The sequence below is a fragment of the Oncorhynchus clarkii genome, chromosome 20 (assembly GCF_045791955.1).
Source record: "Oncorhynchus clarkii lewisi isolate Uvic-CL-2024 chromosome 20, UVic_Ocla_1.0, whole genome shotgun sequence".
Classification (NCBI taxonomy): Eukaryota; Metazoa; Chordata; class Actinopteri; order Salmoniformes; family Salmonidae; genus Oncorhynchus; species Oncorhynchus clarkii.
Window position 1 is genome coordinate 39,281,494 of NC_092166.1, and position 15,405 is coordinate 39,296,898.

A 15,405-nucleotide genomic window follows, 5' to 3' on the forward strand; every position below is an offset into this window, starting at 1 on the left:
AGTACCTCTATAAACTTCCACATCCATCCAATATCTCTATAAACTTCCACATCCATCCAGTACCTCTATAAACTTCCACATCCATCCAATATCTCTATAAACTTCCACATCCATCCAGTACCTCTATAAACTTCCACATCCATCCAATTCCTCTATAAACTTCCACATCCATCCAATACCTCTATAAACTTCCACATCCATCCAATAACTCTATAAACTTACACATCCATCCAATACCTCTATAAACTTCCACATCCATCCAATACCTATATAAACTTGCACATCGATCCAATACCTCTATAAACTTCCACATCCATCCAATACCTCTATAAACTTTCACATCCATCCAATACCTCTATAAACTTCCACATCCATCCAATACCTCTATAAACTTCCACATCCATCCAGTACCTCTATAAACTTCCACATCCATCCAGTACCTCTATAAACTTCCACATCCATCCAATATCTCTATAAACTTCCACATCCATCCAGTACCTCTATAAACTTCCACATCCATTCAAAACCTCTATAAACTTCCACATCCACCCATTACCTCTATAAACTTCCACATCCATCCAATACCTCTATAAACTTCCACATCCATCCAATACCTCTATAAACTTCCACATCCATCCAATACCTCTATAAACTTCCACATCCATCCATTACCTCTATAAACTTCCACATCCATCCAATACCTCTATAAACTTCCACATCCATCCAATACCTCTATAAACTTCCACATCCATCCAATACCTCTATAAACTTTCACATCCATCCAATACCTCTATAAACTTCCACATCCATCCAGTACCTCTATAAACTTCCACATCCATTCAAAACCTCTATAAACTTCCACATCCATCCAAAACCTCTATAAACTTCCACATCCATCCAATACCTCTATAAACTTCCACATCCATCCAATACCTCTATAAACTTACACATCCATCCAATACCTCTATAAACTTCCACATCCGTCCAATACCTATATAAACTTGCACATCGATCCAATACCTCTATAAACTTCCACATCCATCCAATACCTCTATAAACTTCCACATCCATCCATTACCTCTATAAACTTCCACATCCACCCAATACCTCTATAAACTTCCACATCCATCCAGTACCTCTATAAACTTCCACATCCATCCAATTCCTCTATAAACTTCCACATCCATCCAATACCTCTATAAACTTCCACATCCATCCAATACCTCTATAAACTTCCACATCCATCCAATACCTCTATAAACTTCCACATCCATCCAATACCTCTATAAACTTCCACATCCATCCAATACCTCTATAAACTTCCACATCCATCCAATACCTCTATAAACTTCCACATCCATCCAATACCTCTATAAACTTCCACATCCATCCAATACCTCTATAAACTTCCACATCCATCCAATACCTCTATAAACTTCCACATCCATCCAATACCTCTATAAACTTCCAAATCCATCCAATACCTCTATAAACTTCCACATCCATCCAGTACCTCTATAAACTTCCACATCCATCCATTACCTCTATAAACTTCCAAATCCATCCAATACCTCTATAAACTTCCACATCCATCCACTACCTCTATAAACTTCCACATCCATCCAATACCTCTATAAACTTCCACATCCATCCAAAACCTCTATAAACTTCCACATCCATCCAATACCTCTATAAACTTCCACATCCATCCAATACCTCTATAAACTTCCAAATCCATCCAATACCTCTATAAACTTCCACATCCATCCAGTACCTCTATAAACTTCCACATCCCATCGAATACCTCTTTAAACTTCCACATCCATCCAATACCTCTATAAACTTCCACATCCATCCAATATCTCTATAAACTTCCACATCCATCCAGTACCTCTATAAACTTCCACATCCATTCAAACCCTATATAAACTTCCACATCCATCCAGTACCTCTATAAACTTCCACATCCATCCATTACCTCTATAAACTTCCAAATCCATCCAATACCTCTATAAACTTCCACATCCATCCAGTACCTCTATAAACTTCCACATCCATCCAATACCTCTATAAACTTCCACATCCATCCAAAACCTCTATAAACTTCCACATCCATCCAATACCTCTATAAACTTCCACATCCATCCAATACCTCTATAAACTTCCAAATCCATCCAATACCTCTATAAACTTCCACATCCATCCAGTACCTCTATAAACTTCCACATCCCATCGAATACCTCTTTAAACTTCCACATCCATCCAATACCTCTATAAACTTCCACATCCATCCAGTACCACTGTAAACTTCCACATCCATCCATTACCTCTATAAACTTCCACAACCATCCAATACCTCTATAAACTTCCACATCCATCCAATACCTCTATAAACTTCCACATCCATCCAATACCTCTATAAACTTCCACATCCATCCAATACCTCTATAAACTTCCACATCCATCCAATACCTCTATAAACTTCCACATCCATCCAGTACCTCTATAAACTTCCACATCCATCCAGTACCTCTATAAACTTCCACATCCATCCAATATCTCTATAAACTTCCACATCCATCCAGTACCTCTATAAACTTCCACATCCATTCAAAACCTCTATAAACTTCCACATCCATTCAAAACCTCTATAAACTTCCACATCCATTCAAAACCTCTATAAACTTCCACATCCATCCAGTACCTCTATAAACTTCCGAATCTATCCAATACCTCTATAAACTTCCACATCCATCCAATACCTCTATAAACTTCCACATCCATCCAAAACCTCTATAAACTTCCACATCCATCCAATGCCTCTATAAACTTCCACATCCATCCAATACCTCTATAAACTTCCACATCCATCCAATACCTCTATAAACTTCCACATCCATCCAATACCTCTATAAACTTCCACATCCATCCAATACCTCTATAAACTTGCACATCGATCCAATACCTCTATAAACTTCCACATCCATCCATTACCTCTATTAACTTCCACATCCTCCCAATAACTCTATAAACTTCCACATCCATCCAGTACCTCTATAAACTTCCACATCCATCCAATTCCTCTATAAACTTCCACATCCATCCAATACCTCTATAAACTTCCACATCCATCCAATACCTCTATAAACTTCCACATCCATCCAGTACCTCTATAAACTTCCACATCCATCCAGTACCTCTATAAACTTCCACATCCATCCAATATCTCTATAAACTTCCACATCCATCCAGTACCTCTATAAACTTCCACATCCATCCAGTACCTCTATAAACTTCCACATCCATCCAGTACCTCTATAAACTTCCACATCCATCCAATATCTCTATAAACTTCCACATCCATCCAGTACCTCTATAAACGTCCACATCCATTCAAAACCTCTATAAACTTCCACATCCATTCAAAACCTCTATAAACTTCCACATCCATTCAAAACCTCTATAAACTTCCACATCCATCCAGTACCTCTATAAACTTCCGAATCTATCCAATACCTCTATAAACTTCCACATCCATCCAGTACCTCTATAAACTTCCACATCCATCCAATTCCTCTATAAACTTCCACATCCATCCAATACCTCTATAAACTTCCACATCCATCCAATACCTCTATAAACTTCCACATCCATCCAATACCTCTATAAACTTCCACATCCATCCAATACCTCTATAAACTTCCACATCCATCCAATACCTCTATAAACTTCCACATCCATCCAATACCTCTATAAACTTCCACATCCATCCAATACCTCTATAAACTTCCACATCCATCCAATACCTCTATAAACTTCCACATCCATCCAATACCTCTATAAACTTCCACATCCATCCAATACCTCTATAAACTTCCAAATCCATCCAATACCTCTATAAACTTCCACATCCATCCAGTACCTCTATAAACTTCCACATCCATCCATTACCTCTATAAACTTCCAAATCCATCCAATACCTCTATAAACTTCCACATCCATCCACTACCTCTATAAACTTCCACATCCATCCAATACCTCTATAAACTTCCACATCCATCCAAAACCTCTATAAACTTCCACATCCATCCAATACCTCTATAAACTTCCACATCCATCCAATACCTCTATAAACTTCCAAATCCATCCAATACCTCTATAAACTTCCACATCCATCCAGTACCTCTATAAACTTCCACATCCCATCGAATACCTCTTTAAACTTCCACATCCATCCAATACCTCTATAAACTTCCACATCCATCCAATATCTCTATAAACTTCCACATCCATCCAGTACCTCTATAAACTTCCACATCCATTCAAACCCTATATAAACTTCCACATCCATCCAGTACCTCTATAAACTTCCACATCCATCCATTACCTCTATAAACTTCCAAATCCATCCAATACCTCTATAAACTTCCACATCCATCCAGTACCTCTATAAACTTCCACATCCATCCAATACCTCTATAAACTTCCACATCCATCCAAAACCTCTATAAACTTCCACATCCATCCAATACCTCTATAAACTTCCACATCCATCCAATACCTCTATAAACTTCCAAATCCATCCAATACCTCTATAAACTTCCACATCCATCCAGTACCTCTATAAACTTCCACATCCCATCGAATACCTCTTTAAACTTCCACATCCATCCAATACCTCTATAAACTTCCACATCCATCCAGTACCACTGTAAACTTCCACATCCATCCATTACCTCTATAAACTTCCACAACCATCCAATACCTCTATAAACTTCCACATCCATCCAATACCTCTATAAACTTCCACATCCATCCAATACCTCTATAAACTTCCACATCCATCCAATACCTCTATAAACTTCCACATCCATCCAATACCTCTATAAACTTCCACATCCATCCAGTACCTCTATAAACTTCCACATCCATCCAGTACCTCTATAAACTTCCACATCCATCCAATATCTCTATAAACTTCCACATCCATCCAGTACCTCTATAAACTTCCACATCCATTCAAAACCTCTATAAACTTCCACATCCATTCAAAACCTCTATAAACTTCCACATCCATTCAAAACCTCTATAAACTTCCACATCCATCCAGTACCTCTATAAACTTCCGAATCTATCCAATACCTCTATAAACTTCCACATCCATCCAATACCTCTATAAACTTCCACATCCATCCAAAACCTCTATAAACTTCCACATCCATCCAATGCCTCTATAAACTTCCACATCCATCCAATACCTCTATAAACTTCCACATCCATCCAATACCTCTATAAACTTCCACATCAATCCAATTCCTCTATAAACTTCCACATCCATCCAATACCTCTATAAACTTCCACATCCATCCAATACCTCTATAAACTTCCACATCCATCCAATACCTCTATAAACTTGCACATCGATCCAATACCTCTATAAACTTCCACATCCATCCATTACCTCTATTAACTTCCACATCCTCCCACTAACTCTATAAACTTCCACATCCATCCAGTACCTCTATAAACTTCCACATCCATCCAATTCCTCTATAAACTTCCACATCCATCCAATACCTCTATAAACTTCCACATCCATCCAATACCTCTATAAACTTCCACATCCATCCAGTACCTCTATAAACTTCCACATCCATCCAGTACCTCTATAAACTTCCACATCCATCCAATATCTCTATAAACTTCCACATCCATCCAGTACCTCTATAAACTTCCACATCCATCCAGTACCTCTATAAACTTCCACATCCATCCAGTACCTCTATAAACTTCCACATCCATCCAATATCTCTATAAACTTCCACATCCATCCAGTACCTCTATAAACGTCCACATCCATTCAAAACCTCTATAAACTTCCACATCCATTCAAAACCTCTATAAACTTCCACATCCATTCAAAACCTCTATAAACTTCCACATCCATCCAGTACCTCTATAAACTTCCGAATCTATCCAATACCTCTATAAACTTCCACATCCATCCAATACCTCTATAAACTTCCACATCCATCCAAAACCTCTATAAACTTCCACATCCATCCAATGCCTCTATAAACTTCCACATCCATCCAATACCTCTATAAACTTCCACATCCATCCAATACCTCTATAAACTTCCACATCAATCCAATTCCTCTATAAACTTCCACATCCATCCAATACCTCTATAAACTTCCACATCCATCCAATACCTCTATAAACTTCCACATCCATCCAATACCTCTATAAACTTGCACATCGATCCAATACCTCTATAAACTTCCACATCCATCCATTACCTCTATTAACTTCCACATCCTCCCAATAACTCTATAAACTTCCACATCCATCCAGTACCTCTATAAACTTCCACATCCATCCAATTCCTCTATAAACTTCCACATCCATCCAATACCTCTATAAACTTCCACATCCATCCAATACCTCTATAAACTTCCACATCCATCCAGTACCTCTATAAACTTCCACATCCATCCAGTACCTCTATAAACTTCCACATCCATCCAATATCTCTATAAACTTCCACATCCATCCAGTACCTCTATAAACTTCCACATCCATTCAAAACCTCTATAAACTTCCACATCCATTCAAAACCTCTATAAACTTCCACATCCATTCAAAACCTCTATAAACTTCCACATCCATCCAGTACCTCTATAAACTTCCGAATCTATCCAATACCTCTATAAACTTCCACATCCATCCAATACCTCTATAAACTTCCACATCCATCCAAAACCTCTATAAACTTCCACATCCATCCAATACCTCTATAAACTTCCACATCCATCCAATACCTCTATAAACTTCCACATCCATCCAATACCTCTATAAACTTGCACATCCATCCAATATCTCTATAAACTTCCACATCCATCCAGTACCTCTATAAACTTCCACATCCATTCAAAACCTCTATAAACTTCCACATCCACCCATTACCTCTATAAACTTCCACATCCATCCAATACCTCTATAAACTTCCACATCCATCCAATACCTCTATAAACTTCCACATCGATCCAATACCTCTATAAACTTCCACATCCATCCATTACCTCTATAAACTTCCACATCCATCCAATACCTCTATAAACTTCCACATCCATCCAATACCTCTATAAACTTCCACATCCATCCAATACCTCTATAAACTTCCACATCCATCCAATACCTCTATAAACTTTCACATCCATCCAATACCTCTATAAACTTCCACATCCATCCAGTACCTCTATAAACTTCCACATCCATTCAAAACCTCTATAAACTTCCACATCCATCCAAAACCTCTATAAACTTCCACATCCATCCAATACCTCTATAAACTTCCACATCCATCCAATACCTCTATAAACTTACTCATCCATCCAATACCTCTATAAACTTCCACATCCGTCCAATACCTATATAAACTTGCACATCGATCCAATACCTCTATAAACTTCCACATCCATCCAATACCTCTATAAACCTCCATATCCATCCATTACCTCTATAAACTTCCACATCCACCCAATACCTCTATAAACTTCCACATCCATCCAGTACCTCTATAAACTTCCACATCCATTCAAAACCTCTATAAACTTCCACATCCATCCAATACCTCTATAAACTTCCACATCCATCCAATACCTATATAAACTTGCACATCGATCCAATACCTCTATAAACTTCCACATCCATCCAATACCTCTATAAACTTCCACATCCATTCAAAACCTCTATAAACTTCCACATCCATTCAAAACCTCTATAAACTTCCACATCCATTCAAAACCTCTATAAACTTCCACATCCATCCAGTACCTCTATAAACTTCCGAATCTATCCAATACCTCTATAAACTTCCACATCCATCCAATACCTCTATAAACTTCCACATCCATCCAAAACCTCTATAAACTTCCACATCCATCCAATACCTCTATAAACTTCCACATCCATCCAATACCTCTATAAACTTCCACATCCATCCAATACCTCTATAAACTTGCACATCCATCCAATATCTCTATAAACTTCCACATCCATCCAGTACCTCTATAAACTTCCACATCCATTCAAAACCTCTATAAACTTCCACATCCACCCATTACCTCTATAAACTTCCACATCCATCCAATACCTCTATAAACTTCCACATCCATCCAATACCTCTATAAACTTCCACATCGATCCAATACCTCTATAAACTTCCACATCCATCCATTACCTCTATAAACTTCCACATCCATCCAATACCTCTATAAACTTCCACATCCATCCAATACCTCTATAAACTTCCACATCCATCCAATACCTCTATAAACTTCCACATCCATCCAATACCTCTATAAACTTTCACATCCATCCAATACCTCTATAAACTTCCACATCCATCCAGTACCTCTATAAACTTCCACATCCATTCAAAACCTCTATAAACTTCCACATCCATCCAAAACCTCTATAAACTTCCACATCCATCCAATACCTCTATAAACTTCCACATCCATCCAATACCTCTATAAACTTACTCATCCATCCAATACCTCTATAAACTTCCACATCCGTCCAATACCTATATAAACTTGCACATCGATCCAATACCTCTATAAACTTCCACATCCATCCAATACCTCTATAAACCTCCATATCCATCCATTACCTCTATAAACTTCCACATCCACCCAATACCTCTATAAACTTCCACATCCATCCAGTACCTCTATAAACTTCCACATCCATTCAAAACCTCTATAAACTTCCACATCCATCCAATACCTCTATAAACTTCCACATCCATCCAATACCTATATAAACTTGCACATCGATCCAATACCTCTATAAACTTCCACATCCATCCAATACCTCTATAAACTTCCACATCCATCCATTACCTCTATAAACTTCCACATCCACCCAATACCTCTATAAACTTCCACATCCATCCAGTACCTCTATAAACTTCCACATCCATCCAATACCTCTATAAACTTCCACATCCATCCAATACCTCTATAAACTTCCACATCCATCCAATACCTCTATAAACTTCCACATCCATCCAATACCTCTATAAACTTCCACATCCATCCAATACCTCTATAAACTTCCACATCCATCCAATACCTCTATAAACTTCCACATCCATCCAATACCTCTATAAACTTCCAAATCCATCCAATACCTCTATAAACTTCCACATCCATCCAGTACCTCTATAAACTTCCACATCCATCCATTACCTCTATAAACTTCCAAATCCATCCAATACCTCTATAAACTTCCACATCCATCCAGTAACTCTATAAACTTCCACATCCATCCAATACCTCTATAAACTTCCACATCCATCCAAAACCTCTATAAACTTCCACATCCATCCAATACCTCTATAAACTTCCACATCCATCCAATACCTCTATAAACTTCCAAATCCATCCAATACCTCTATAAACTTCCACATCCATCCAGTACCTCTATAAACTTCCACATCCCATCGAATACCTCTTTAAACTTCCACATCCATCCAATACCTCTATAAACTTCCACATCCATCCAATATCTCTATAAACTTCCACATCCATCCAGTACCTCTATAAACTTCCACATCCATTCAAACCCTATATAAACTTCCACATCCATCCAGTACCTCTATAAACTTCCACATCCATCCATTACCTCTATAAACTTCCACATCCATCCAATTCCTCTATAAACTTCCACATCCATCCAATACCTCTATAAACTTCCACATCCATCCAATACCTCTATAAACTTCCACATCCATCCAGTACCTCTATAAACTTCCACATCCATCCAGTACCTCTATAAACTTCCACATCCATCCAATATCTCTATAAACTTCCACATCCATCCAGTACCTCTATAAACTTCCACATCCATTCAAAACCTCTATAAACTTCCACATCCATTCAAAACCTCTATAAACTTCCACATCCATTCAAAACCTCTATAAACTTCCACATCCATCCAGTACCTCTATAAACTTCCGAATCTATCCAATACCTCTATAAAATTCCACATCCATCCAATACCTCTATAAACTTCCACATCCATCCAAAACCTCTATAAACTTCCACATCCATCCAATACCTCTATAAACTTCCACATCCATCCAATACCTCTATAAACTTCCACATCCATCCAATACCTCTATAAACTTGCACATCCATCCAATATCTCTATAAACTTCCACATCCATCCAGTACCTCTATAAACTTCCACATCCATTCAAAACCTCTATAAACTTCCACATCCACCCATTACCTCTATAAACTTCCACATCCATCCAATACCTCTATAAACTTCCACATCCATCCAATACCTCTATAAACTTCCACATCGATCCAATACCTCTATAAACTTCCACATCCATCCATTACCTCTATAAACTTCCACATCCATCCAATACCTCTATAAACTTCCACATCCATCCAATTCCTCTATAAACTTCCACATCCATCCAATACCTCTATAAACTTCCACATCCATCCAATACCTCTATAAACTTTCACATCCATCCAATACCTCTATAAACTTCCACATCCATCCAGTACCTCTATAAACTTCCACATCCATTCAAAACCTCTATAAACTTCCACATCCATCCAAAACCTCTATAAACTTCCACATCCATCCAATACCTCTATAAACTTCCACATCCATCCAATACCTCTATAAACTTACTCATCCATCCAATACCTCTATAAACTTCCACATCCGTCCAATACCTATATAAACTTGCACATCGATCCAATACCTCTATAAACTTCCACATCCATCCAATACCTCTATAAACCTCCATATCCATCCATTACCTCTATAAACTTCCACATCCACCCAATACCTCTATAAACTTCCACATCCATCCAGTACCTCTATAAACTTCCACATCCATCCAATTCCTCTATAAACTTCCACATCCATCCAATACCTCTATAAACTTCCACATCCATCCAATACCTCTATAAACTTCCACATCCATCCAATACCTCTATAAACTTCCACATCCATCCAATACCTCTATAAACTTCCACATCCATCCAATACCTCTATAAACTTCCAAATCCATCCAATACCTCTATAAACTTCCACATCCATCCAGCACCTCTATAAACTTCCACATCCCATCGAATACCTCTTTAAACTTCCACATCCATCCAATACCTCTATAAACTTCCACATCCATCCAGTACCACTGTAAACTTCCACATCCATCCATTACCTCTATAAACTTCCACAACCATCCAATACCTCTATAAACTTCCACATCCATCCAATACCTCTATAAACTTCCACATCCATCCAATACCTCTATAAACTTCCACATCCATCCAATACCTCTATAAACTTCCACATCCATCCAATACCTCTATAAACTTCCACATCCATCCAGTACCTCTATAAACTTCCACATCCATCCAGTACCTCTATAAACTTCCACATCCATCCAATATCTCTATAAACTTCCACATCCATCCAGTACCTCTATAAACTTCCACATCCATTCAAAACCTCGAAAACTTCCACATCCATTCAAAACCTCTATAAACTTCCACATCCATTCAAAACCTCTATAAACTTCCACATCCATCCAGTACCTCTATAAACTTCCGAATCTATCCAATACCTCTATAAACTTCCACATCCATCCAATACCTCTATAAACTTCCACATCCATCCAAAACCTCTATAAACTTCCACATCCATCCAATACCTCTATAAACTTCCACATCCATCCAATACCTCTATAAACTTCCACATCCATCCAATACCTCTATAAACTTCCACATCAATCCAATTCCTCTATAAACTTCCACATCCATCCAATACCTCTATAAACTTCCACATCCATCCAATACCTCTATAAACTTGCACATCGATCCAATACCTCTATAAACTTCCACATCCATCCATTACCTCTATTAACTTCCACATCCTCCCAATAACTCTATAAACTTCCACATCCATCCAGTACCTCTATAAACTTCCACATCCATCCAATTCCTCTATAAACTTCCACATCCATCCAATACCTCTATAAACTTCCACATCCATCCAATACCTCTATAAACTTCCACATCCATCCAGTACCTCTATAAACTTCCACATCCATCCAGTACCTCTATAAACTTCCCCATCCATCCAATATCTCTATAAACTTCCACATCCATCCAGTACCTCTATAAACTTCCACATCCATTCAAAACCTCTATAAACTTCCACATCCATTCAAAACCTCTATAAACTTCCACATCCATTCAAAACCTCTATAAACTTCCACATCCATCCAGTACCTCTATAAACTTCCGAATCTATCCAATACCTCTATAAACTTCCACATCCATCCAATACCTCTATAAACTTCCACATCCATCCAAAACCTCTATAAACTTCCACATCCATCCAATACCTCTATAAACTTCCACATCCATCCAATACCTCTATAAACTTCCACATCCATCCAATACCTCTATAAACTTGCACATCCATCCAATATCTCTATAAACTTCCACATCCATCCAGTACCTCTATAAACTTCCACATCCATTCAAAACCTCTATAAACTTCCACATCCACCCATTACCTCTATAAACTTCCACATCCATCCAATACCTCTATAAACTTCCACATCCATCCAATACCTCTATAAACTTCCACATCGATCCAATACCTCTATAAACTTCCACATCCATCCATTACCTCTATAAACTTCCACATCCATCCAATACCTCTATAAACTTCCACATCCATCCAATTCCTCTATAAACTTCCACATCCATCCAATACCTCTATAAACTTCCACATCCATCCAATACCTCTATAAACTTTCACATCCATCCAATACCTCTATAAACTTCCACATCCATCCAGTACCTCTATAAACTTCCACATCCATTCAAAACCTCTATAAACTTCCACATCCATCCAAAACCTCTATAAACTTCCACATCCATCCAATACCTCTATAAACTTCCACATCCATCCAATACCTCTATAAACTTACTCATCCATCCAATACCTCTATAAACTTCCACATCCGTCCAATACCTATATAAACTTGCACATCGATCCAATACCTCTATAAACTTCCACATCCATCCAATACCTCTATAAACCTCCATATCCATCCATTACCTCTATAAACTTCCACATCCACCCAATACCTCTATAAACTTCCACATCCATCCAATACCTCTATAAACCTCCATATCCATCCATTACCTCTATAAACTTCCACATCCACCCAATACCTCTATAAACTTCCACATCCATCCAGTACCTCTATAAACTTCCACATCCATCCAATACCTCTATAAACTTCCACATCCATCCAATACCTCTATAAACTTCCACATCCATCCAATACCTCTATAAACTTCCACATCCATCCAATACCTCTATAAACTTCCACATCCATCCAATACCTCTATAAACTTTCACATCCATCCAATACCTCTATAAACTTCCACATCCATCCAATACCTCTATAAACTTCCACATCCATCCAGTACCTCTATAAACTTCCACATCCATCCATTACCTCTATAAACTTCCACATCCATCCAATACCTCTATAAACTTCCACATCCATCCAATACCTCTATAAACTTCCACATCCATCCAATACCGCTATAAACTTCCACATCCATCCAATACCTCTATAAACTTCCACATCCATCCAATACCTCTATAAACTTTCACATCCATCCAATACCTCTATAAACTTCCACATCCATCCAATACCTCTATAAACTTCCACATCCATCCAGTACCTCTATAAACTTCCACATCCATTAAAAACCTCTATAAACTTCCACATCCATCCAATACTTCTATAAACTTCCACATCCATCCAATACCTATATAAACTTGCACATCTATCCAATACCTCTATAAACTTCCACATCCATCCAATACCTCTATAAACTTCCACATCCATCCAAAACCTCTATAAACTTCCACATCCATCCAATACCTCTATAAACTTCCACATCCATCCAATACCTCTATAAACTTCCACATCCATCCAATACCTCTATAAACTTGCACATCCATCCAATATCTCTATAAACTTCCACATCCATCCAGTACCTCTATAAACTTCCACATCCATTCAAAACCTCTATAAACTTCCACATCCACCCATTACCTCTATAAACTTCCACATCCATCCAATACCTCTATAAACTTCCACATCCATCCAATACCTCTATAAACTTCCACATCGATCCAATACCTCTATAAACTTCCACATCCATCCATTACCTCTATAAACTTCCACATCCATCCAATACCTCTATAAACTTCCACATCCATCCAATTCCTCTATAAACTTCCACATCCATCCAATACCTCTATAAACTTCCACATCCATCCAATACCTCTATAAACTTTCACATCCATCCAATACCTCTATAAACTTCCACATCCATCCAGTACCTCTATAAACTTCCACATCCATTCAAAACCTCTATAAACTTCCACATCCATCCAAAACCTCTATAAACTTCCACATCCATCCAATACCTCTATAAACTTCCACATCCATCCAATACCTCTATAAACTTACTCATCCATCCAATACCTCTATAAACTTCCACATCCGTCCAATACCTATATAAACTTGCACATCGATCCAATACCTCTATAAACTTCCACATCCATCCAATACCTCTATAAACCTCCATATCCATCCATTACCTCTATAAACTTCCACATCCACCCAATACCTCTATAAACTTCCACATCCATCCAGTACCTCTATAAACTTCCACATCCATCCAATTCCTCTATAAACTTCCACATCGATCCAATACCTCTATAAACTTCCACATCCATCCAATACCTCTATAAACTTCCACATCCATCCAATACCTCTATAAACTTCCACATCCATCCAATAACTCTATAAACTTCCACATCCATCCAATACCTCTATAAACTTTCACATCCATCCAATACCTCTATAAACTTCCACATCCATCCAATACCTCTATAAACTTCCACATCCATCCAGTACCTCTATAAACTTCCACATCCATCCATTACCTCTATAAACTTCCACATCCATCCAATACCTCTATAAACTTCCACATCCATCCAATACCTCTATAAACTTCCACATCCATCCAATACCTCTATAAACTTCCACATCCATCCAATACCTCTATAAACTTCCACATCCATCCAATACCTCTATAAACTTTCACATCCATCCAATACCTCTATAAACTTCCACATCCATCCAATACCTCTATAAACTTCCACATCCATCCAGTACCTCTATAAACTTCCACATCCATTAAAAACCTCTATAAACTTCCACATCCATCCAATACCTCTATAAACTTCCACATCCATCCA